This window comes from Sciurus vulgaris (genome assembly GCF_902686455.1).
Source record: "Sciurus vulgaris genome assembly, chromosome: 17".
Taxonomy (NCBI): Eukaryota; Metazoa; Chordata; class Mammalia; order Rodentia; family Sciuridae; genus Sciurus; species Sciurus vulgaris.
Window position 1 is genome coordinate 54,935,028 of NC_136478.1, and position 27,087 is coordinate 54,962,114.

The following is a 27,087-nucleotide window of genomic DNA, read 5'->3' on the forward strand; positions in this document are numbered from 1 at the left end:
AGGAAAACCTTAAATAGCTTTAACTGATTGTCTCAAGTACATAAAACCAACTTAGTTACATGCAAACTTGTTGAAATTTGCCCTTTACTTACATACAGACTTTCTTAGTGCTTACTTACATCCTCAAGTATTTTATCACACAAAGACATTCTTACCCAGAAATTTTTCTTTTCCCTTCTACTGAATATATTCCCATGCTTATAACCTTCTGTTTTTCTTTCCTATCTGGTGACCCCTTTGTGGTGAGAAATCCATGCTCCTTCCAAATAGCTGAATGTGAGTGAGCAATCAAGAAGGTATATTCTTAATCTGTGTAGATGTTAACCAGTTTACCTTTGGATAGAACTAGAGCCCCGATCAGAGCAAAGAGTTCAGACTTTTGGGAAGTGGTCCCTTCTGGCTTCCAGAACTGAGGCGGTGGTGACCACTATGTAAGCAGCTCTATGTCCATCTGTACCCAGCACAGCACTGCCATCTACAAAAATGGTTAGTTCGGGTGAGGGAAGTGGGTAATCAAAGAAGTCTTCATGAGGTTACTGTAGGGCCTGTAGCATCTGTGGACAGGAATGGCTGATAGTTGAGGGAGGTGGGGACAGTGGGAGAAATTTAGAGGATTGAGAGAAGAACAGAGAGTAATGGTTAGGTTTTGTATAAAAAGGAGGTGAAATTCTTGAATCCATGATCAGCTCAGGAGTGGAAGGGATTTATGGCTTGAGAGGTCCTGGAGTTGATGGATGGAGAACACAGATATTTGTTGGAGTAGGGTGAATTTTACAGCTTCCTTAGTTAATTCAGCTATTGCTGCCAGTGCTCGGAGACATGGTAGCCACCCACAAATGGAAGAATCAAGCTGCCTGGAGAGATATGCCACCAGTCTCTAGGAAGGTCCAGTTTGTTGCAAAAGGAGACCAGTGGAAACACCTTGTAAATTAATTAGATGTTTCCAAGAAACACATTTGAGTAATCCTACACATGTCAAATCCTTATTTTACTGTGAAAACCAAGATATCAGGTAGCTATATTGAACAGTATTTGTGGTCTCTTTTCTGTTGGAGAAAAGTTCTAGAAACGAATGATTAATATTAATTAACATTTTTAGACTTGACTACCTGGAGACTTGTGAGGTAACTCATGATATCATGTACACAATTTTTGGACACAAAATGGACAGACAACACAATATACACATAACACAAAATAAAGTCCTTGCAGTTATTTTGTTAAATTTATTTTTATTGTAAACAAATAGGATACATGTTGTTTCTCTGTTTGTACATAAGGCATACCATTTGTGTAATCATACATTTACAAAGGGTAATGGTGTTTGATTCATTCTGTTATTTTTTCCTTCTCCCCCACCCCTCCCACCCCTCTTTTCCCTCTATACAGTCCCTCCTTCGTCCATTCTTGCCCCCCTGACCCCCCATTATGTGTCATCATCCGCTTATCAGAAAGATCATTTGTCCTTTGGTTTTTTGAGATTGGCTTAACTCACTTAGCATGATATTCTCCAATTTCATCCATTTGTCTGCAAATGTCATAATTTTATTATTCTTTATGGCTGAGTAATATTCCATTGTATATACATACCACAGTTTCTTTATCCATTCATCAATTGAAGGACATCTAGGTTGGTTCCACAGTCTGGCTATTGTGAATTGAGCAGCTATGAACATTGATGTGGCTGTATCTCTGTAGTATGCTGATTTTAAGTCCTTTGGGTATAGGCCAAGTAGTGGGATAGCTGGGTCAAATGGCGGTTCCATTCTAAGCTTTCTGAGGAATCTCCACACTGCTTTCCAGAGTGGCTGCACTAATTTGCAACCCCACCAGCAATGTATGAGTGTACCTCTGTCCCCACATCCTCTTCAACACCTGTTGTTGCTTGAATTCTCAATAATCGTCATTCTAATTGGGGTGAGATGGAATCTTAGGGGAGTTTTGATTTGCATTTCTCTTATTACTAGAGATATTGAACATTTTTCATATATCTGTTGATTGCTTTTAGATCTTCTTCTGTGAAGTGTCTGTTCATTTCCTTAACCCTTTTATTGACTGGGTTGTTTGTATTCTTGGTGTAGAGTTTTTTGAGTTCTTTATATATTCTGGAAATTAGTGCTCTATCTGAAGTATGAGTGGCAAAGATATTCTCCCACTCTGTAGGTTGTCTATTCACATTGCTGATAGTTTCCTTTGGTGAGAGAAAGCTATTTAGTTTGAATCTCTCCCAGTTATTGATTCTTGCTTTTGTTTCTTGGGCTATGGAAGCCCTGTTAAAGAAGTCTGATCCTAAGCTCGCATGTTGAAGATTTGGACCTACTTTTTCTTCTATAAGGTGAAGGGTCTCTGGTCTGATTCTGAGGTCCTTGATCCATTTTGAGTTGAGTTTTGTGCAGGGTGAGAGATAGGGGTTTAGTTTCATTATATTGCATATGGATTTCCAGTTTTCCCAGCACCATTTGTTGAAGAGGCTATCCTTTCTTCATTGCATATTTTTGGCACCTTTGTCTAGTATGAGAAAATTGTATTTATTTGGGTTTGTGTCCATGTCCTCTATTCTGTACCACTGACCTACCTGTCTATTGTGGTTACAATACCATGCCATATTTCTTACTATTGCTTTGTAGCATGGTTGAAGTTCTGGTATTGTGATACCCCCTGCTTCACTCTTTCTGCTAAGGGTTGCTTTAGCTCTTCTGGGTTTCTTATTCTTCCAGATGAATTTCATGATTACTTGCTCTATTTCTGTGAGGTACGTCATTGGGATTTTAATTGGAATTGCATTGAATCTGTATAGCACTTTTGGTAGTATGGCCATTTTGACAATATTAATTCTGCCTATCCAAGAACATAGGAGATCTTTCCACCTTCTAAGGTCTTCCTCAATTTCTTTCTTCAATGTTTTGTAGTTTTCATTGTAGAGAACTTTTACCTCTTTCAATAGATTGATTCCCAAGTATTTTATTTTTTTTTGAGGCTATTGCAAATGGAGTTGTTTTCCTCATTTCCCTTTCAGATGTTTCATCACTTATGAATAAAAATGCTTTAGATTTATGTGTATTGATTTTATAGCCTGCTATTTTGCTGAATTCATTGATGAGGTAGAGTTTTTTTGAGTTCTTTATATATTCTGGAAATTAGTGCTTTATCTGAAGTATGAGTGGCAAAGATATAGAAATTTTCTGGAGGAGTTTTTTGGATCCTCTAAATATAGAATCATGTCATCAGCAAATAGTGACAGCTTAAGTTCCTCTTTTCCTATTTGTATCCCTTTAATTTCTTTAGTCTGTCTAATTGCTCTGGCTAGTATTTCAAGAACAATGTTGAATAGAAGTGGTGAAAGAGGACATCCTGTCTTGTTCCCATATTTAAAAGGAATGCTTTCAGCTTTTCTCCATTAAGAATGATGTTGGCCATGGGCTTATCATAAATAGCCTTTACAATGTTCAGGTATGTTCCTACTATCCCTATTTTTTCTAGAGTTTTGAGCATGAAGGGGTGTTGTATTTTGTCAAACGCTTTTTCTGCATCAATTGAAATAACCATATGAGTCTTATCCTTAAGTCTATTGACATGATGGATTATGTTTATTGATTTACGGATGTTAAACCATCCTTGCATTCCAGGGATGATCCCCACTTGATGGTGGTGCACAATTTTCTTAATATGTTTTTGGACACGGTTTGTCAGTATTTTGTTAAGGATCTTTGCATCTATATTCATCAAGGATATTGGTCTAAAATTTTCTTTCCTTGATGTGTCTTTTCCTGGTTTGGGTATGAGGGTGATATTAGCTTTGTAGAATGAGTATGGTAGGGTACCCTCCTTTTCTATTTCCTGGAATACTTTGAGAAGTGTTGGAATGAGTTCTTCTTTGAAGGTCTTGTATAACTCAGCTGAGAATCTGTCTGGTCCTGGGCTTTTGTTGGATGGTAGGTTTTTAATGGCTTCTTCTATTTCATTGCTTGATATTGATCTATTTAAATTGTGTATGTCCTCCTGGTTCAGATTGGGAGGAGCATATGTCCTAGAAATTTGTCAATGTCTTCGGTAGTTTCTATTTTGTTGGAATACAGATTTTCATAGTAACTTCTCATTATGTTCTGTATCTCAGTGGTATCTGTTGTGATATTTCCTTTTTCATCTTGAATTTTAATAATTTGAGTTTTCTCTCTTCTACTTGTTAGTGTGGCTATGGGTTTGTCTATTTTGTTTACTTTTTCAAAGAACCAACTTTTTGTTTTGTAATTTTTTGAATTGTTTCTTTTGTTTCAATTTCATTAATTTGAACTCTGATTTTAATTATTTCCTGTCTCTACTACTTTTGCTGTTATTCTGTTCTTCTTTTTCTGGGGCTTTGAGCTGTAATGTTAGGTCATTTAGTTGTTGACTTTTCATTCTCTTCCTGAATGCACTCTTTGCAATGAATTTTCCTCCTAGTACCACTTTCATTGTGTCCCAGAGATTTTGATATGTTGTATCAATGTTCTCATTGACCTCTAAGAATTTTTTTATCTCTTCCCTGATGTTTTCTGTTATCCATGGTTCATTCAATAGCATATTATTTAGTCTCCAGGTGTTGGAGTAATGTATGTTTTTAATTTTGTCATTGATTTCTACTCTCATTCCATTATGATCTGATAGAACACAAGGCAGTATCTCTATTTTTTTTGCATTTCCTAAGGGCTGCTTCATGGCATAATATATGGTCTATTTTCGAGAAGGTTCCATGTGCTGCTGAGAAGAAAGTGAATTTGCTTGTTGAAGGATGTAATATTCTATATATGTCTATTAAGTCTAGGTTATTGATTGTGTTATTGGGTTCTATGGTTTCTTTGGTTTTTGTTTTGAAGGTCTATCCTGTGGTGACAGTGGTGTGTTAAGGTCACCCAGAATTATTGTGTTGTGGTCCATGTGATTCTTGGAATTGAGAAGGATTTGTTTGATGTACAGGGATACAACATTGTTTGGGGCATAAATATTTACAATCGTTATGTCTTCCTGATTTATGGTTCCCTTAAACAGTATGAAATGCCCTTCTTATCCTTTCTAATTAGCTTTGGCTTGAAGTCCACTTTATCTGATATAAGGATGGAAACCCCCACATTTTTACTGAGTCTATGTGTGTGATATGGTTTTTCACTTCTTTTCATTTTTAGTCTGTGGATGTCTTTTTCTATGAGATGAGTCTCTTGCAGGCAGCATATTTTTAATCCATTCTGCCAGTCTATGTCTTTTGATTGATGAGTTTAGGCCATTAACGTTCAGGGCTATTATTGAGATATGACTTGTATTCCCAGTCTTTTGGTCTTATTTTTGGTTTTTAACTTGGCTTGGATTCTCCTTTGTGTGGATTTTTCTTTAAAGGAGTTCCTCCCTTTGCTGACCTCCATTGTTGTTTTTCATTTCCTCCTCATGGAATATTTTGTTGAGAATATTCTGTAGTGCAGGATTTCTATTTGTGAATTCTTTTTACTGTTGTTTATCATGGAAGGATTTTATTTCATCTTCAAATCTGAAGGTTAGTTTTGCTGGGTATAGGATTCTTGGTTGGCAACCATGTTCTTTCAGAGCTTGAAATATGTTGGTCCAGGCCCTTCTAGCTTTTAGAGTCTGGGTTGAGAAGTCTGCTGATATCCATATTGTTTCCCCTTATATGTAATCTGATGCTTTTCTCTCATGGCCTTCAAAATCCTATCTTTATTTTGAATGTTAGGCATTTTCATTATAATGTGCCTTGGTGTGGATCTGTTGTGATTTTGTGCATTTGGTGTTCTGTAGGCCTCTTGTAATTGATTTTCCATTTCATTCTTCAGGCTTGGGAAATTTTCTGATATTATTTCATCAAATAGGTTGTTCATTCCTTTGGTACCTTCTTCAATCCCAATAATTCTTAAATTTGGTCTTTTCATGATGTCCCATAGTTCTTGGAGATTCTGTTCATGATTTCTTACCATTTTCTCTGTTTGGGAAACTTTATTTTCAAGACTAAATATTTTGTCTTCATTGTCTGAGGTTCTGTCTTCCACATGGTCTAGTCTTTTGGTGATGCTTTCCATTGAGATTTTATTTGGTTTATTGTTTCCTTCATTTCAAGGATTTCTGTTTTTTTTTTTTTTTTGAGAATCTCTATCTCTTTGTTTAAATGATCTTTTGCTTCCTGAAATTGCTCTTTCAACTGCTTATTGGTATTATTATTCATTGCCTGCATTTTCTCTCTCATCCTTTACTTCATGAATCATCTGAATCATGTATAATCTGAAGTCCTTTTCTGACATTTCTTCTACCATACTGTCACTGGATTCTATTAATATAGAATCTAGATTTGTTTGGATCATTTTCTTCCCTTGTTTTTTCATGTTGTTCACGTATCTTCCTCTCTAGCAGTGCAGATCTGGGGTATTGCAGATTCCCCCCTATAGGCTTATAGTGGCCCTATAGGTTTCCTAAACCTTTTCTAGGGGGATATCAATATTAGTAGTGCAGAGTTCAGACAGTATGCAATTCTAGACCAAATAGCTCCTATGAGGACATTAACAATATTGTCATAATAAACAGAATGAGTTCAATTCTTATCATCAGTATAACAAATAGATTTGCAATAAGTTCTGGAGTTTGTAATGGAGGAGAAAGAGGATGCAGAGGGATGTAGGGTGTAGCTGTCAGTGGGGTAAGAAAAGAATACACAGAAGTTTGAGATAATAGAAAGGGTGAGAGTATAATCAAAAGAAATTGATTGTTAGCATGCCAAAGGGAGAAAGAGACTCTGAGGGAACAGGTAAACAAATGTAAAAGAGAGCAGGAAAAATAAAGAAGTAAAAACTTAAATTTTTCAATAAGGAGAAAAAAAGAAAATCTACACTATAGCAGTCATATAGTATTGAAACCTCCCAGTCTTCAGTAGCCTGTTGCATGAGAGGTACCTGAAAATGAGCTCAAGTCTCTAGCAGGCATCTCAGGATGGGATTTTCCCCACCTAAAGATGGGAGATACAGCTTCCAGGATTATCCAAGATGGCTGTTCTGGCTTCCAAAATGTTGGCAATTGGGGAGCTGCAGCTCGGGGTGTGGTCATGGTTGGCTGGAGGTCCTGGAGGCGAGGTGCGGTTGGTCAGGCAGGGGTCCTGGAGGTGGGGTGTGTTTGGCGTGGTTGCATAATCCCGGAGGCAGGGTGCAATCAGTCAGTCTGGGGTTTCGGTGGTAGGCACAGTCAGTTGGTCCTGGGTCCTAGCAGCAGGGAGCAGTCAGTCAATGTGAGGGCCCTGGAGGCAGGGAGTGATCGGTTGGGCTGAGGGATCCTGGAGACGGGCTCAGTCTTTCCAGCCAGGGGGTCCTATGGGACCCGGCTGTTGTCTCAAAATGGTGGAAGCCACGTGTAACCAAACCTGCAGGTACTGTAACAGTGAACTTCCAGGCAACAGCAGGCAGTTGGCACTCCACTGGCAGTTGGCGATCAGTTTTCTGTCTGCTGACAGACGATTGGGAGGTGAAACAAGAAGCAGATATCTTCTGCTTGAAACCAGAGTTACAGAGTGACAAGGAATACAGCTTCCCTCTAGTCCTCCATCTTGGATCTCTCCAGGCCTTGTAGTTTTTAAAGGTGAGATTTCCATTGCAATGTAACAAATACTCAAAAACTTCAGTTCAATAAAAATAGGACTGATTAAAGCATCAATGTTATGAGCTCAAGAAATATAGAATTTAAGAAAAAAAACAAAACAAAAACAAAACAAGAGTCCTGGAAAAATGACGTGGCTATTAATTATTACTTTGTTGGAGTTGTGGTAAAAGGCTTTTTTTTTTTCACCTGTGGGGATAGTCATGTCCATTAGGTGGACTTGGTCAGTAAGATCTTGTGGTGCCTTTCGGATGCAGGGTCATTACTCTGTGGTAAGAACAGAAGAAAGACATGCTAAGTGCTATCATACGTCTGGGAAAGATACCTAATTTCTTTAGTATAATAAAGGAGTCAGCAGAGAAAGACCCTAAATGGTTCTCAATCTGGGAAAGATTCTGGAGTAAGAAAGGAACTTGGATTTGCACAATGCCCTCTGCACCAGCTACACCATAGGAGAAAGAAGCTCTGGGTTAGGCGGAGGAAGGGCTCTGAGGAGGAAGAGGAAGGGGATGCATCCACAGGAAGAGGGGGCAGGTTTGCCAGAGGAGGACAGGAAGAAGGGTGGGAATTCTGGCCAGAGCATGGAGGGGGTCGGGTTTGGGACTGGCCCCAGTGAGGAGAACTTGGGTGGTGAAACAGGTAGAAGAATGGGCAGGGCGCGGTGCCAAATTCCAAAAAGAAAAGCTTGCAAATGGTCCTGAGTGCCCTTTGGTGGCCATCTTGAGCCATTATTTAAAACATACTGAGGCCAGGCCATGGTCGAATAAAAACTAGCTGTTTATGCTGTAAGTCTTGGGGAAGTCCCAGTTTAGTGAAATTATGGTAGAGACAGCCCAGAAGAGTATTGGGGTCGAATGAGCTGCTGATATTTCCCATTAGCCATCCAGCTTTACCCAGTTGGTTACACAGAAGTAGAAAAAGGCATCCTAATTTTAGCTTGTGTACACTTGAATAATAGTAGATAGGCCAAAAGTCAAAACATCTTTTGAGTTTTGGGGGTCTGGAATGGAATAAACAGGGGGCTAACTGGAGGCTAGGACATCTCCACAGCTACCAGTGTCCACATAGAATGGGGGTGAGGATCTGTGGTGTGTGCAACAGACGGATCCCGTGTGAATCAGATGGTAAAGATTGGAAAGGCAAATGGTAAAACCCCTGGGAAACTTACCCTGTTTGTTGCCGGATAAAGGGAAACTGGATGGAGTGGAATGGAGCAGAGCTGAGTGGAACTGAATCTCCTGGTTCCTCTGAGGGAGGATGTGGACCTCAACCCTGATGGGGGAAGCCCAAAAACCCTCTCGGGTCTTGGCACCAAATGTAAGCTCAGGGGCATGTGTAGTGGCCAAATAAAATTGAACAGAAAGCAGCTGAAGCAAGCTTTATTGGAATTTGGCTCTCGGGTGAAATTCCCATCCCCCGGGATACAGGTCAGGGTTGGGAGCAGGAGAAAATAGCACATGTTCCTGGCTGCCCAGGGTCTTTATAGACCAGAATGGGCGAAGGGTCCTACTGAGTGACAGGTGGAGGTAAGGGTCAGGGGAGTTTTCATGCCTGTTTGATTGGTCGTGGTTTTGGCTCACTGCCCTCTGCCTCAGTGGCTCTGTTCTCACTCATATAGTCACTCAAATTCTGACCTAACAGAATTGATGGACAAGCTGATGTATCTATACATCCCAGCAATAAAAGGGGGAAAAAAAACCCTATCAATGGAGGCCTGGTAGTGACATGGATGGATCTCCAAGACAGAGAGGCCAGAATTGAGGACAGGCAGTTAGTGTAGAACAGGGAATCCAGTGGAATTGAGGAATGGAGGCCGTCTGAGTCCTGGAAGTAGGAGACCACCCTGGGAGAAAGGAAAGTCAATGTCCCCAGAGCCCTTTGATCACCAAGGTCACCTGCCCCCTCCCAGAGGGCTGTGGGCAGGGAATTGATAATTACTGTCCCCTGGGCTCCTCCTGCCTGGGTCACTCCACTTGGCCCTGCCCCTGCCCATCTGCTTCTCACATTTTGCCATCTCACAGACATCTCCTGGGCCTGTAGTCACATAGGCAGGAAGGACAGAGATTAGGGGGCAGAGAGCAGGAGATTCTAATCTATAAAAAGCACAGGGCACACTCAATTCTTGGGATTCCAGAACACTAGCCATGGCTCCCATCTTTCTGCTGGGAGAAGTCTATGTTATTACCTGTAAATCAGATCTGCTCCGTATGTTTGCCTTGGCTTGCTTCTCTGGTGTTAATCTTCAACATCTGAGAGAGCAGAACTCATCACCCATGAACAGCAGTATCAACACTATGGGTGGAGAAAGAAGTCACTCTCTAAAGACTGCACTTGGTGTCAATCACTTACCTAATATTCTTGGACAGGTCAAACTGCAAGGATGGAGAACAGACTGTGCTTTCCAGGGGTTAGTAGGAAGTGACCACAAAAGAGATATAGGAGAGAGTTTTGCGGGGTGAAGGAGCCGTCCTGTGAGAGACAACATTAGAGAGCCTGAGAAACAGGAGGGGCTTCAGGAATGTGGACACCTGCTGTTGTGGTAGCTGTGGGTCCCTCCCCTCCACCCAGAGGCCTCACAAAACCAGGAAATCTAAGGGAATCAGTGAAGTTCTCTCTGATTTTGCATAGTGTGGGTATTCTTCAATGCATCAATTTCTACTATAAAAACATTTTCCTGCTGGGGATATATCTCAGTTATATCCCCATATGTATACAGTTCAGTTATATGTCCCATATGCACAAGGTCCTCGGTTCAATCCCAGCACCACAAAAAATTTCCCCCTCCCTGTGGAAACATGGCAATACTAAGTCAAACAAAGTTATCTTGTGAAAAATCTTCACAGTGCACATGTAGAAACCAGCTGGGCGGGAGGCATGTCAGGGGCTCTCCTGCAGGGGTGTTTCTGGGCTTGTTCCTACCTGCTGACTCCTCAGCTTCTTCCCTCCCTTGCTCCTGAGGGCTTACCCTGGATAGGTGCCAGTGGTGTGTCAGCTATGGTGCTGATGATTTAGATCTAGGTACAACTGGCACATTTTATTTACAATGTATCTTGCTACAGGGCACCGTGGTTTCAGTGTAGAAGAAACAGGTCATATTTTCTGCTATTGTAGAGTGTTGTTTATTAGACTTCCACGTGGATATTGAGTCAAATCTCAACACCTTAGTATAGTAGTTGTCTCCAGTGCTTCACATCATGCAGCAACCCCTGATGGGCTTTTAGGTGGATTTCTAAGACTAGTTTTATGACATTTGGGGAAATTGCTTGGGGTTGCTAAAAGAGATAGAAGTAATAGCATATAAGCTCCTATGTCCTGAAAAATCTTTATACAACATGTTACCAGAAAAGGATTTGATTTGGTAGCAATTCACAAGGAATATGCCTGGAGATTCCAATTTTCATGATGTTTACAAATATTTTATTTGATGTTTATAAATGCCACCATGGGCACATATCACTATTTCATTGACTTTGGAGAGGAAATGGAAGCTCAGAGAGGTTAATTACTTTAATAAAAATCCCACAGCTTGTGTTAGAGCTGAGCCCCAAGAACCACAAAAAGGAATTGTGAAGTTACTAAGGCCAGAAACTAGGAAGAGCATCAGTCTCTGGGTAGTGTCAGTGGGGGTTGCAATACAAGGAGGGAGGGAGACTTTCATTTTTAATTGGTAACAATTACATCCTGGAATTTTTCTTATCTATGCATGTCTTTAATAATATTTTTAAAATCCAGGTTGAACAAACAAGCAGGAGCATCACAGACTGTCACGATAAGCACAGTGAGGATGTAAGCATGAGTCCTATGGGTGCAGAGCAGGCACATAACTGAACCAGAGAGGTCACTGGGAACAGGCTAAGATGGTGGGTAGGAGATGCCTGAGCAGAGCCTGGGGAGAGCAGTCACTCGGGTGAAGGGCCAGGGATGCCTGAAAGCAGGGATGTAAGGCTGAGCTGGGACACAGAGGCCTGATTGAGCAATGTAGGAAGTGACTGTTGGGCTGATGGGGGGCGGGTAGCAGGGAGGGGAGTAGGTGCTGGAGGATATACAAGGCCAGGTCCTGGAGGGTGTCACCTAGGGCTGGTGGGGAGTCATCGGCAACTCTGAGTTGTGAAAACACATAATGAGATCTGCATTCTTCCAAAGGCAGGTCCCACTTCTGCCATCCTAGGGCATCTTCACCCCACACACTGGGGACCCTCAGTCATCAGAGCTGCAAGGCACTTGTCCCAGCACCATGCCCTGTGCACTGTTATTACTTTGTGGATTTATTCATTTTGAAATCAGTGTTGGCTTGTGGGCATTGGAGGAATATCTCCATGGCCTCTTGCATTTCCACACATATTGCAGTGAGGCAGTGACTGTCCTCCTGTTCCACAGTCTTTTCAAGGACGTCACATAGTGAGCAGTGGAAGACAGAAAGTGTCTCCCTCCATGGCAAAGCAGAGCACTGGTCAGCATCCTGCATAACTATGATGCCCTCTGCCATCTTCCTGCAGGACGAAGGCTAGGCTGCAGACTTACTGCCCACTTTCAAAAGGCACTACTCAGCTGGGTACCATGGCCCATGCCTGTAACCCCAGATACTGGGAGACTGAGGCAGGAGGATCACAAGTTCAAGGCCAGCCTGAGCCAGCAGCACAGTTTCAAGATAAAAGTACAGTTCTGGGGTACAGTTCAGTGGTAAAGAGCCCCTGGGTTCAATCCCCATTAAAAAAGAGTTAGCATTTAAAGTATGCTCCATCTTCATACCCCTGCCTTGCCTTTATTTTTCAATATATGGCAACTCAGAAATGATCTGCTTTATTTTTCAATATATGGCTACTCAGAAATGGTCTGCTTCTCATGGAAAACAGATATAGGTTTCAGCTCCTGTCTGTGTGGAGTTGCACTGCATGTTCCAGCCTTGATTTCCCCTGCAGAATGTGTATATTGAATGTCCTTCCACAGCTAAGATTTCCTTTTTTTTTTTGGTGTTGTTGTTTTTGCCATGATTAATGGGCCTGGATTTGGTCTAAGGGTCAACTGGGAGCCTGGCCCATTGGGCTGAGAGTTGGACAAACTGAAGGAAGACATGTGGGCTAGTTCTGGAGGTAAGTGTGTCCCATCAATAAGAGCTGTGCCTGGGGGTTTTGCAGATCTAAACAACATGTTAAAGATGTTTACCCTAAAAGCCATGCAGGTATCCATGCCATTCAAGGCCACTCTACTGTCTAGAAATTTGAGTCTCCTGTGCAGTTGGGTGGCAGAGGCACTCCCCATTCTCAGAAGCTGATAGAACATGCCCGAAGACTTGGTGGTGATTTCATGAACACACAGCAGAGCTGGTTCTCTCTTTCCATTACAGGATCAGCACTTGTAGTTTCAGGGCCATCCTGGTCTTGGCCTCAGGGCCAAGCAATGAACAATGCTCTCTGTGAGACACACAGGCAAGCCTAAAGGAAGGTTGAAGATGGCAGAGAGAACAAGGAAGGGCTTGGAGGTAAGGCCAGGGGAAGTGAAGTGCCATCTCCATGTGTCAGAATGTATTCACTAGGAGGATCCCAGTGAGATTTACTACACCACATTCCCTACTGCAGGTGACCTTGGCATCCCCACCTTCCTCTGCTGGAATCCAGACCCAGGCTGAATCATCCAGGGTTCCTATTTGGAATCCAGCATTGCAGCAACCCCAGGCACTGAGAGGCCACATCTGAGGGCCCTGAGTCCCAGCTGCGCTGAGCAGCACTTCTCCCTGTCCCAGGGGCCAGATGTGTGCAGTGGAGCCTCCAGATACTTCCAGCTCCCAGGCATTGAGTCACTCCAGCCTTCATGTCTTTCCTGCTGAAGCCTCAGAAATCATGGAGCAGAGACACATTGTTCTTGACTCCAGATAGCATGGAAATAGTAAAATTGTTCCTTTATGCCACTACACTCTGGTGGCTACTAGTGAAGAAGCATTTCCCTAGGACAGAAAGTGGCAAGTGGCCGTGAAGATCTGCAGCACAGTTTTGGTTTGGTCTGCAGATACTAAAAGACTGTGGAGGAAATGTTCACGAAGGCTGGAGGGGCTTTAGTCTGAATTGGTGGATGCTAGGAGAAGAGGGGACACTGCAAAGGAAACCTGAGTAGAAAGGAGTTCATTATGTGCTGGTGGAAAGTTCAGTAACTATGACACTTGTTATAGTATTTCAAATAATAAACATACCTAATGAACTCATGGAGTTAGTTGAGAATATTTGTAGGCAGGGCATAGAACAGAGATATAAGATGGAATAAAAAAATGTCCAGTTTCCAGGCTAATTTTAGAGCATATACATAGAAATGCCAGAACTTGCTTGATTCAAATATAAAAATTTCAAAACTCCTGTCTCTCCTAATGGGAAGTTTCTCAAAGTTTCAGAAAATTCTTTTAAAGATCAGATCAAGGTGATGCTGTTTGAGTTTTTTGACAAACTCATGTCTTAGTCTGTTTTTGTTGCTCTAACAAAACACCCAAGACTGGGTGCTTTATAAGGAAAAGAGGCTTTTTAAAACTCAGAGTTTGGGAGGCTGAACCATCCAGATGGATGGTCCCATGTCTCCAGCTCTGACGAGGCTTCCTGGCTGTGTCACAGCATGGTAGAGGGCATATGGGTGCTCATGCAAGGGGGAGAGGTCACATGGTAAGACAGGAAGCAGGAGAGAGGGGCCCAGCTTATTTTTTAAAATTATTTCTTGATTTTTTTTTTTTAGTGGTCGATGGACCTTTCTTTTCATTCATTTGTTTATATGTGGTGATGAGAATTGAACCCAGTGCCTCACACGTGCTAGGCAATGGCTGAGCCACAACCCCAACCCCCAACTTACATTTTATAAATAAAACAACCTGCTCTCTCAGGAAGTCACCAGGGTGGGCCTTCTACCACCTCAACACCTTTGCTGTGGGACCAAGGTTTCAGCTCGTGAGTATGTGGGGGACACACTCAAACCATATTCAGATTGTCACACCTGAGAAATATCCAAGGGGATGCCCCACAGGGCCTTTCAGCAAGACAGGATGCCCTCTGAGCATCTCAAGGACATATCTCCCAGACCTTCCCTGTCAAACTCTAGGGTGCTAAGAATCTATGTTCATCAGGTTATTATTACAAAGGACATTAAGAGGACACAGATTAAGAGCCATTTGAAGCTGTACAGAAGGCGAGGACTAGAAGGGTCCCAAGATCAGGGTCTCCTGCCCCAGTGGATTTGGGCTGCCTAACCCTCTCAGCACAAGATTGCATGACCAACCTGGAATCTCCCAAAGAATCTTAATGTCATTGTCCCTCCCAGGGGGCTGAAGATAGAGAGAAGGTCCTGTATCAAAGAGATGTATAGTGTGGTTTCTCTCTAGTGGGATGACTCCTCTCAGTAAATATCATGGAAGTCATAGCATGTTAAAGGCAACTGTAGTAAACAAAGCAGTGTTGACTCTGGTGGAAAATGACAGTGAAAAAATAAGTGAGAAGATGCCTAGAGAGCATCAGATTCTATAGGCAGGGGAGGTACTGAAGACTGAAATGGAGCCAATTATAGTCTATGCTTATATAATTATATCAAAATGAACCCCATTATTATGTCTAACTATAATGCAGTAATAAAAAGTCCCCCAATTTTAATTCATTTCAACATCATTAAAAAGCCCAAGTTCAAAGCCTCATTCAAGATTCAAGGTAAACTCTTCCCAGCTTCGAGCAAAAAAAAAAAAAAAAAAAAAAAAAAATCAAGTCACAGGGCTGAGTGCAACTCCGAGGTGGAGAGATGGACCAGTAAGTACATGGCACTGGGTTCAATTCCCACAACAAAGAAAAAAAAAAAAAAAAAAAAAAAAAAAAAAATCACATGCTTCCAAGATACAAGGGCAGGACAGGCACAGGGTAAAATAGTCCTGGACATTAACCAGTGAAAGGGGTCCATAGCTTCAGAGAGACCAAATATCCACAGGGCAGACACTAAGCCTCAAGCTCCCTGATTGGCATCCAGTGCAGACTGCAGTGTTCAAGAGCCTTGGGCAGCCCTGCCACCCCTGGGTTGCTGTTCAAGCCCACATGGCTGCTCTCCTGGGCAGTGCAGTGATGTCGGTGGATTTCCTATTTGGTCACTGAATGGTGCCCATTGCTCTGCATGTCTGATGTCTGGGCAGCAGATCCACTCCCATGGCTCCAACAGGCATTGCCCCATGGGGGGATTTCTATGGCACCCCCACCCCTGCAGCAAACTCCAGACTGCCTTTCCAGGTTTACCATTACAACCTTGGTGTGAGCTGCCATGACCTCTTCATTCTTGCATTCTGTGTGCCTGCAGAACCAGCACCTCACAGATGCCACCAAGGGCTGCAGTGGCACCAGCCTCACCTGGGCCTGCTTCAACCATAGCGGGAACAGCCACAGAGCACTGTGTGGGAAAGCAAGGAGGCGCTGGACAGTGGGTCCATGGGGAAAGCCCTGAGCTCCTTTCCCAAAGCTCTCTGCCCTGGAAGGCCTGTGGAGCTTTGATGGTGAGACAGACTTGCAGGTTTCTTAGAAGCCCTCAAAGTCTCATGGGGGTGAGGTGGTTGTGCATGCTGGAGTTAGGGGTCATGGAGTCTTCCACCAGGATTTCAAAGGAAGGCCTGAGAGGCCAGGCCAAGTGCAGCAGGGTTGGAATACCTGCAGAGAGCCCTTGAGATATTGGTGTGTGAGGATGTGAGAAGGAAGCCAAAGTTCCAGTGGGAACACCAAGTAACATGGAACATGTGCTGAGGAAGCTGCAGGAATGAAGCAGAAGCAAGTCAAGAGAGAGGCCATGTGGCTACAGTGAGCAAGGCCCTAGGGGCAGAACTACACAAGCCCTTTGGAGAGAACATCATGACTGCCATGTGCCCTCAAGGTTGGATATGGAGCTATGGACGTTTTTGCCCAGCTGAATTTTGGTCTTCCGTTGGTCCCACCCCTTCTTTCTGTGCTCCTGTTTCTCCCTTTTGGAATGGGAATATTCACTTTGTGCCATGATATATGGGAAATATGTACCTCGTGCCTGATCTTTACAGGGATTCACAGCCATGAGTTTGCCTTGAGTCTTAGTGAACGTGGACTTGTTGGCAATGCTGAAACTGTTAAGACTGTGGAGAGTGGGCGGCTTTAGTCAGATTTAGTTGCTGTGACTAAAGGACCCAGCAAGAATAGCTGTAGAGAAAGAAAGTTTGAGGACTCACAGATCCAAAGGTCTTAGTCCATGGAGGCTGGACTCATTCCTTGGGGCTTGAGGTGAGGCTGAACATCCTGGCTTCCATGTGTGGTGGAGGTAAGCAGCTCACATCATGGTAAGGAAGTAGAGTCCACTCACCAGATGCAGGGCTTTGTGCATGTGAGACAAGCACTCTGCCAACTGAGCTACAACCCCAGCCCCCTCTTTTCTGGATGTTATTTATCCTGATTGCAATTCAGAGTCCTGAAGGAGTCATATGACTTCAGATGAAATTGAAAATGTTTCAGACTTGAGCAGTGAAAAGACTCTTGCACAACTGAGAAAACCCTTATGGGATGTTTAACAGGAAAAAGTACTGTCATAAATGAGTCATGTGGTACAGACATTGGTCACACATTGTGCTCATGAAGTCAAGTACCAGTAGCAACATGAATTGTAAATATTGAAATTTGTGAGGATATACAAATGAAGACAGAGATGAGCAACTCATCCCTGGAACTCAGGGTCACCCGGAGAGCTGTGCTGGGGTCAGGCAGAGAGTGGATGGATGCTCCATGGGAAGGCTTCAGTGGTTCTTTTACTAGTTTGGCAGAAATTCTTGAGAGAATAGGTGTGAGAATTGGAGGCTCTGTATGACTTTAATTTATTCTTTCAGAGTGAATATTTTTACACTGTACTTCAGAAATACTGGGTATCTCTTTTTGGAGTGCTTCCCTGATACCCCTCTGCAGATCTTAAATGAAAGCATCACATGGTCTTCCTGAAGACCAAAAAATCATGGATTCCAGAGGCTTCAGCCCCAGGATGCTGTGTGCAGAAATGAGGACCACAATCACTGCTCCTCTCTCTCTTGGCTCTGGGGGATTGTGGCAGCCATTGTTTTTCTCCAGTTCCTGTCCCACGTTCTCTGTGGAGGGAAATGTGAGGTCTCAGAAGACTCATTGATGCAGCCAGGAACCAGTTTCCAGGAGTTCGTTTAAAACTGGGAGCTGGAGGAGGGTGTGGGGTTGAATGTTGGAGCTTCCAAGAAACATAGGAATGAGAACAAGAGACCCCACCAAATTAGCCTTGGAGAGACCTAACGATGAGCATGCTCCCTTCAGCCAGGGGATCTTCCCTCTTGCCTTGTGGGAAGGATGAGCTTGTGAAACCACAGTGAACCACAACCCAACTCCTTGAAAACCTGAAACCCAAGTTCAATAAACACCTGGCACCATCTCTCAAGGAGAATTTCCACATTAACATAGGTATGCTAGTTGTATGTGAATTTTAAAGAAGATAAAAATCTTCAGTGTAAGCACCTGTCAAATGTTTTACCCAAAATGCTCCAAAAATGGATTCATTATTTATCTGAATGTCAAATATATCTGTGCTTCTGCTGTGGTTGGGGTGTAGATTTTCTTCAAAAGGTCCACTCATGGGAGGCTTTGTCCTCAGGGTGGTGGTATTGGGAGGTTGTGGAAAACCAAAGAGATGGAGCCTCATAGGAGGTCCCTAGGTCACTGGGGCTGTTTCCATGGTAGGGGTTAAGGGAGGTCCCCTAGATTTCATGGTTGTTCTCTTTACAAGTTTATTGCAAAAGTCCCAAACTGGCCCCATCCAGCCCTCTGGCTTCCTGTCTGAAAATGTGATCATTTATACCCTCACGTACTCCATTGTGACTATCTACGATGGCCATAAGGCCCCTCCCCAGAGCCAAATTGATGCAATCCATACATTTGAATCACCAAAACTGCAAGCTAAATCAACTTTCCTTCACAAGTTGTCTTAGGTATTCCATTATGATAATGAATGCTTACTAGTAAAGTGTCCTTTTATTTCTGGAATTTGGCAAACTCAATGATCAGCACCTGGCTCCAGTGTCCATGAAATTCCCCTCCACTTCCTTGTAGATTTGAGGTCAAGGAACCCCAGTGCTCCTTCAAGGGACCTGTTCCTAGTTCCAGGTAGTCCAAGGCCAGTCCTAGGGACACTTCCTCCTTCCTGATCACCAGGATCCCAGAAGAATCAGTCTCAAACTTACACTGGGCTTTAGGCAGAACCAGAACTAAGGTAGGACATTCCCCTGAAGAAAACAGATAAGCCAGGTGCAGTGGCACACACCTGAAATCCCAGTGGCTGGGGAGGCTGAGGCAGGTGGGTCATGAGTTCAAGGACAGCCTGGGCAAATTAATGAGCTCCTGAGCAACTCAGTGAGACCATGTCTCTAAATAAAATATGAAAAGGTGTGATCAGGCAGCCCTGGGTTCAATCTATGATACCAAAAAAAAAAAAAAAAAAAAAAAAAAAGAAGAAACATAACTGAATACCAGCCCCATCACCACCTCCTTTCCTTTCCACACAGCTGGTTTGTTTTCTTGTACACCCGTGCTCACACTCAGGGATTTCTGGTGATGAATAGGGAAGAGGGAGGAGGCGATTCCACACCCCAACCACAGAAGAAGCCCAGATACATTTGATATTCAGATAAATAATGAATCCATTTTTGAAGCACTTGGGGTAAAACATTTGACAGGTGCTTACACTGAAGATTTTTATCTTATTTGAAATTCACATACAACTAGCAGACCTATGTTAATGTGGGAATTCTCCTTGAGAGATAGTACCAGAAGCCCAGCACTGGAGCCAGGCCTGGTGTTCTCTGCCACTTGAGGACATTACCCAAAGTACCCCAGGAGAGGGCTGGCCAGCCTCCAGGTGAGGGAACCAGATCTATGACACATGGAAAGCTGATGTGTGGAATAGACCATGCACCTTTTGCCCACCTGGGGGCACAACTGCACCTAATGCCACACATCTAGAAATGCTCCTCCAGATTTGTGGGTCTCCTTTGACAGAAGACTTAAGGGAAAAAAGTCCCAGATGTCAGCTGTGACTGCAAGACTCCTTCCACCTCCATTAAGGAAGGCACCAGCTGGGAAGTCTGCTGAGCTTAGGAAGGAGGGAGCATGGAGAGAGCAGCAGGGAGGGTTTCAGCACCTGCACCTCCTGAGAGAGGACCTGCTGTGTTCCCCACCCTCCAGCTCCCCTCCCAGGTTCTCTTCCATCTGCTCTGTCTCTGTGTCTCTGAAACCCAATTGCGAAAAGTCTCTCCTTTTGTCTTTTCAGATAAAAAAAAAAAAAAAAAAGCTTGTCAGAGAAGCCAGAGCTGATGTTCTCTGGAAGAACATTACAGAGAAGCCTGTAGTCCTAGGCTATGGACATGGGCAGACAGCTTTAGAGACTGTGAGTTTGGAGTCATTTCTCATCAGGATAGAATGAAATGTAAACTAGACCAAATGCAAACATGATGTTTTAATTGTTTGCTGAGTTGAAAGAGATGATTTTCACTTGATGATTTGCTTGCAAAGTGTGGACTTAGTTAACTAGTTCTGTACTGTTTCCTTATTTTTTTCTGCTTTGCTGACTCCCAAGTCAAAGAGTTGAAGTTCATTTAGAGTACTGAGGGCTTTAAAGCCCTCTGGCTGTTCACCTGATGATGAATTTTTTTCTCTGGCTGGATCCATCTTCCTTTCTGGACCAGTCATGTGCATGGACTTCCCTTTGATAAACAGTGGGGAAAGATCTGGATCCTAAAGACAGACTTGGGTGGGGATCCAGCATTATAGGTGCTTCGGGCATGTGTGGCCACCCCTCAGCCTCAGGCCACTGCATGCATGCCTTTGCAAGGCACAGCACACAGAGCACTGTCTCTTTGCTTTAATGACTTCAGTTCCCACCAAGGTAACAACCTCATGCTAGAGACTGCTTCAGCCATGACTAGGGATTGGAGAGCATGTTTCTGTCCTGGCCTTGGATTCTGGCTGCAGGAGGGGTGCTGAGTCCAGGCCCTGGGGCTGCAGGGAGCACAGGGAGAGCTGTCCTGTCAGCACTGCTCAGAGCAGGAGGCCAGATAAATGCCTCCCTGGACTGGGAAGCCCATGCACATTATTGAGTGTCCCCAGACAAGAGGTTGGGGGTGAGGGACTTTGTTCCAGGTCCCACCCCAGGACCATGCACTGCCAGTGCTAAGAGCAGATGCCCCTTCCCCATTTTCTCTCCTTCTGGTCCTTTGTTGCTGAGGTCATTTGCTGTATGTCTGCTCATTCTCTGTATTTTTCAATTTTTAAGCATCAATTAAAGTAAGTATACAGATAATGAGGGAGAACAGATTAGGGGCCTTTGTCCAGGCCCCACTCCACCTTGATTAACAGAGCTGACACAAGGCTAAGGATTTACCATCATCCTCTCCCTTGCAGTTATCAGAAGAGCAAGCCTTTCCTCAATTATAAACAGCAAGATCCTGTTTTCCATCTGGGTGGTGACACACTTCTGTAATCTCAGTGACTCAGGAGGCTGAGGTAGGAGGATTGCAAGTTCAAAGCTGTCTTAAGTCCTAATGCAACTAGATTTGCCACCATCACAGGATACGGGGAAACAACATTTTTGGGGGACACTGGCAAGTGGATCCATATCAGGGGTCCAGTCTGCCACAATAGACCTGTAGGAGTATATTCAGAATCTAATACTATGAGATTAAAAGGCAAGGATAGATCAACTCTATCACTATGAGCATTTTGTAAAGCTTGTTCTACTAACCTCAAGGCTTTTCAACCTTCAGGAGTTAAATTTCTGGGAGATGTAGGGTCTGAATCTCCTTGGAAAATATCAAACAGGCTTAAGTTGACCAGTGGTGATTCCCAAATTTGGCCTTATCCAATTTATATCACCTAATAATTTTTGGAAATCATTTAGAGTCTTAAGCTTTTTTGTGGCTAATTGAATTTTTTGTGGCCTAACACAGGTATCTAATATTTGATGTCCTAGAAAGGTAATAGGGCTGCGGGTTTGCACATTTTCTGGGGCCACATGTAATCCCCATTTTCCTAGGGTCTTAATAATATTGTCAAATACCCCTAATAAAGTCTCCTGTTCCCTATGAGCCAAAAGAATATCATCCATATAAGGGAGACAATAAAGTTCTTTACAATTTTGTCTAATCTGTGATATAGCCTTGCCAACATATATTCAACACATAGTGGGACTATTTGCCATTCCCTGGGGAAGGACCACCCATTGGTATCTGTATTAGGCCCATCATTATTTAAAGAAAGAATGGAAAAAGGCAAATCGAGGACTATCCTTGGGATGAACAGGAATGGAAAAGAAACAATTTTTTATGTCTATAGAGATGATATGATAATGTTTTGGAATAGCAGCTAATGAGGGGAGACCAGTTGCACCGGGCCCATAATCTGCATACTGGAATTTATGGCTCTCAGATCTTGATGTACAGTATTTCGCCCAGTGCCTTCCTTTTTGGCACCGGGGACATAGACCTGGGTCAGGTTGATTTGCCCCTTGTTGTTCTCCAGTGTTAGGTATTCCCCTGGGCTCTAGATCTGTGGGTCCTTCAGGGCAGTCTTTTCTGAAGTGCCCTTCTTGTATACACTTAAAGCATGTTATTCCTTTAGATCTTGATGGCCCCTGATTTGGCCCATGAAGAGCAGCAGCTTTTACTTGTCCTGTAATGACTGCATCATTGATATTCCTGCAGACCTTTATATAGGTACTTAAATCTTTATTTTTTCATGGTCTTCTTTCCACCATTTATTTGCTTGCTCATAAGCTAATTGTTTCATCAAGGGCATTGCTTGTTCTGAATCTCCAAACACTCTAGCAGCAGTTTGGATTAATCTATCAACAAAATCTGCAAATGGTTCGTTACTTCCCTGAATCACCTTGGACAACTGTCCCTGTAAATCTCCTCTCCCTTGAATTAATTTCCAGGCTTTAGTGGCAGCAGCAGCAATTTGTGCGTACACCCCAGGATCATAAATAATCTGCTGTTGAATACCTTCATAGTTTCCTTCTCCTGTTAGCATTTCTACATTTCTTTGGGGAAACCCTGCGGCAGCGTTATGGCATGCCGTTTCTAATGAGGCTTCCTGCCATGCAGTTTTCCACACTAGGCACTGCCCCCCCGATAGTACAGCTTCACATAGCCTTTTCCAATCTTCCAGCACTAGATTTAGCCCCGCTACTGATTCCAACATACTAATTGTAAATGGGGCCTGTGGACCGTATGCACCCACTGCCTCCTTAAATTTTTTACTGTTTTGAAATCCAGAGGTTGGTGGCATCTTTGTCTATTTTGGTCCTCTAGCACAGGAAGAACTGTGGGACTGCTGAGGTTTCCTTAAGGGGGGTTTTCTCCCTGCAGTGAAAAACCCATCCGATTTATGGCATGAGCTAACTCCTCCCAGGGGTACCTTGGGGAATGTAGGGGGCAGGCTGCCTGCGGGGGAGCTCCTGCCTCCAGGAAGGGATTGGTATTCCTTCCTGACATAACTGATGGGGGCAACCATGTCCCTGATGCTCTTTCTGATTCCTCCCCAGTAAGCCCCTCCTCCTCTTCTTCCTCTTTTTGAGAAGTTACACTTAGTTGTTCCTTTATCTCTTCCAAACACATATTTCCTTCTTCTACTAAAGTTTTTATTCTGCCTTTCTCAGATGTTAGACATTCCTTAATGAGCTGCCACATGGGAAATGTACCTCTAGGTAACGGGGATTGCTTTCCTGCTTTGATAAAATCCTCTTTATGAAGTTCCCATTGTGAAATATTTAGGACTCCCTCTTCCAAAAACCAAGGACTAACCTTGGCCAGTGTGGTTACATATGCTGCTACAGTAGATTGTTTTATGGCAGTCCCATTAGCCTTAAGCACATCTTGTATGATTCTTATCATTTGATTTCTGGACATTTGTGACCCTGTTCTGGAGTTACGTGACCCCTCCACTGGGGATATGTGACCCCTTCCACCGGGGTTATGTGACCCCTCTGCTGGGGTTATGTGACCCCTTCCACCGGAGTTATGTGACCCCTCTGCTGGGGTTATGTGACCCCTCCACCGGGGTTATGTGACCCCTTTCCTGGGGTTATGTGACCCCTCCACTGGGGTTATGTGACCTCCCCCTTATACACTCTGGCCAGAGATTTCTGGGAGGTTATCCTACAGTTTTCCTATAGCTTACCTTAAGTTACTTAGTTTTCCTATAGCTTACCTTAAGTTACTTACCTGGGAGGCTGCAGAAGGAGAAAGAAGTTCTCCGTTTGGGCCACCACTTGTTCCATCCAGCGGAACTGGCACGGAGAAAGGAGACACCACTAATCTTTAGTTTGACGAGATTTATTGCGTCCTCCCTGTCTCTCTGTCTCCTTTGTTCTCTCCCTATCTTCCTTCTTCTTCTCTCTCCCTCTCTCCTCCCCCAGGCTCCTAGCTTATCAGTCAATTATAGCAAAGCTTTCTCTCATGCAGGAGAGCATGCAGAGGAATGCCAGCATAACACTATATAAATCACGAGCTGTCCACGCGTGGCATGATATTAGATAGCCAATCCTTGAGCTTGGTGTTAACATGTCATAAGTCTCCAAGGAACTAGTAAGCAAGCAGCCTTTTTGGGTACTTCCTTATTTTGGTAGCCAGTGCCCTTTGGCTCACTGCCAGGTGCCATCTTGTCCAAGATGGTCCTTGACATTACTAGAGATGTTGAGCATTTTTTCATATATCTGTTGATTGTTTGTAGATCTTCTTTTGTGAAGTGTCTGTTCATTTCCTTAGCCCATTTGTTGATTGGATTATTTGCATTCTTGGTGTAGAGTTTTTTGAGTTCTTTATATATTCTGGAAATTAGTGCTCTATCTGAAGTATGATTGGCAAAGATTTTCTCCCACTCTGTAGGCTCTCTCTTCACATTGCTGATAGTTTCCTTTGCTGAGAGAAAGCTTTTTAGTTTGAATCTATCCCAGTTATTGATTCTTGCTTTTATTTCTTGTGCTATGGGAGTCCTGTTAAGGAAGTCTGATCCTAAGCCAACAAGGTGAAGATTTGGACCTGCTTTTTCTTCTATAAGATGAAGGGGTCAGAACGTAAGTGATGGCAAAAGTGGTGCAACAGCACCTGGAGGGCAGGAGAGGTGGCGCAGCCGGTCCTGTCTTCTCCATGAGGCCATAGCAGGCGCTGTTGTCTGGGAAGGTATTCATTCAAGGAGACTACAGCAGTGGCACACACTGCCAGTTCCAGACCAAGTTCCCTGTGGAGCTGGAAAACTGGATTGATAGGCAACAGTTTGAAGAGACAGTTCAAACTCTAAATAACCTTTATGCAGAAGCAGAGAAACTTGGAGGCCAATTGTATCTTGAAGGCTGCTTGGCTTGTTTAACAGCATATACCATCTTATACATGGAGACTCATTATGAGAAGATTCTGAAGAAAGTCTCCAAATATATTCAAGAACAGAATGAGAAGATATATGCTCCCCAGGGCCTCCTTCTGACAGACCCTATTGAGAGAGGACTTTGAGTTCCATTTATGAAGACAGAGGCATGAGCAGTGGAAGATAAACCATAAAATTAAAGATCCCACCTCCAGCTGGGACCCTCATCTGCCCACTGTCTGATCAGAGTCCCTACCTCCTCTCCAGAGCATCATTCTTTTGTATCTGCTGCCAGAGCAACGGTACCATTTACTCCAAGGACTAACTTTCAAAAATTCCACACCTGGAGTGACCTCTAGTCGCTCAGCATCCACTTTGTGCCTCTAAATTGTGTAGCACTCTGTAATCTTTTGATTAATTTCTGAGAAAACACAATGAAGCATTTCACATTTTAAAATTCAAAGTGATTTAACAAAATACGCAGTTGGTCAGCCCAATGCAAAATTTTATTTCTTACCTGCCACCAGTACCATGAATTCTCTTCATTCCTTGGGCCAGTTTTCCAGGTGGCTTTAGACTTCAACGAGTTTATATTTTAGCCAATGTTCAGTCGCATTCCCCAAAATTATTAAAAGACTTTTTTCCAGGTGAGGGATAGACTGTCTGTGGTTATGCTAATGCATTTCCCAGATTTCAAAGAACTACCAGTTTTGCCATGATTCAAGTCTTAAGATTGATTTCTGTTATTCAGTTTTCAAACTGAAGCTCATTGAAAAAAATACTGTATATTGTTATTTGTTTTATTATAGCAATTATACCTAATTAAAGCAGTATTGAATACAATTTTCAGTTATTTTCTTTGGAGACTTTTATATTATTATTGCATTACCTTGAATGTTGGAAAGATGTGATATGTGTTGCTTGTTCATTACACAAATAAGTAGGCATAATAAAGTGGATGCTAAACCATCAAACACATATATTCCTGAATGTGTAATAAGCAAGTATAGTAAATATGTTAATTATAGTTTTGTTATAAATATAACTTATGAGAAAAAAATTGATAGGCATAATACTGTATATTGCTAATTTTCAACCATACTGGCAACTTTATGATTTATAGATTCCTCATACAGTATTCAGCGCACAAAAATCTTGATTGGTTCAAGTAAGTTAAGTGACTTCAAAGTCAAACTCTCAAGTCTGAATCAATATTTCTAACTCTTCTTTTGTCTCTGTGTTCCTAGTGTTTGGGTTTCTTAAAGCCTTTCATTCTTTTCTGGGTTTGAGAGCACTGAATTTGGGAGAAAGTTATGAAATATATTAGGTGAGAATGAAGCAGTTAAAAGTTTTACTTTCAGAGATATTGTCGGTGCTAATACTGGATTTAACCTTTCAGATGTAATTTCTTTTCTGGATGTGGTAGTTACTCAAATCCCATAGGTCTGTGTAATATTTTAATTGTATAAAACTTTGTTAATTTGTAGCCTTTTTCAGTGTGTGTCTCTGCCTTTTAAACCCATTGCAATAACTTTGCTGAAATACTGACACATTAGTAAAACTTTTCTTAAACAAAGAAACAAACAAAAAAGATGAAGGGTCTCTTCCCTTGGTCTGATCCCAAGGGCCTTGATCCATTTTGAGTTGAGTTTTGTGGAGGGTGAGAGATAGGGGTTTAGTTTCATCCTGCTGCATATGGATTTCCAGTTTTCCCAGCACCATTTGTTGAAGAGGCTATCTTTTCTCCATTGCATATTTTTGGCACCTTTGTCTAGTATGAGAAAATTGTATTCATTTGAGTTTGTGTCCATGTCCTCTATTCTGTACCATTGATCTGCCTGTCTATTTTGGTGCCAATACCATGCTGTTTTTGTTACTATTGCTTTGTAGTATGGTTGAAGTTTTGGTATTGCTATACCCCCTGCTTCACTCTTCCTGCTAAGGGTTGCTTTAGCTCTTCTGGGTTTCTTATTCTTCCAGATGAATTTCATGATTGCTTGCTCTATTTCTGTAAGGTATGTCATTGGGATATTAATTGGAATTGCATTGAATGTGTATAGCACTTTTGGTAGTATGGCCATTTTGACAATAT

At 42.8% G+C, this 27,087-nt stretch overlaps 1 protein-coding gene and 1 pseudogene across 2 annotated transcripts in view; one reads left to right on the plus strand and one right to left on the minus strand.

The window, feature by feature from the left end:
* LOC306647876 (insulin growth factor-like family member 4) overlaps positions 1-27,087 on the minus strand; it is a 467,977-nt gene that overhangs the window by 10,917 nt on the left and 429,973 nt on the right. The window lies entirely within an intron of this gene.
* On the plus strand, positions 13,067-25,369 carry LOC306647694 (golgin subfamily A member 7-like; annotated as a pseudogene). Its single transcript has 3 exons — positions 13,067-13,096; positions 15,919-16,038; positions 24,794-25,369. The product of its transcript is annotated as a golgin subfamily A member 7-like (transcript).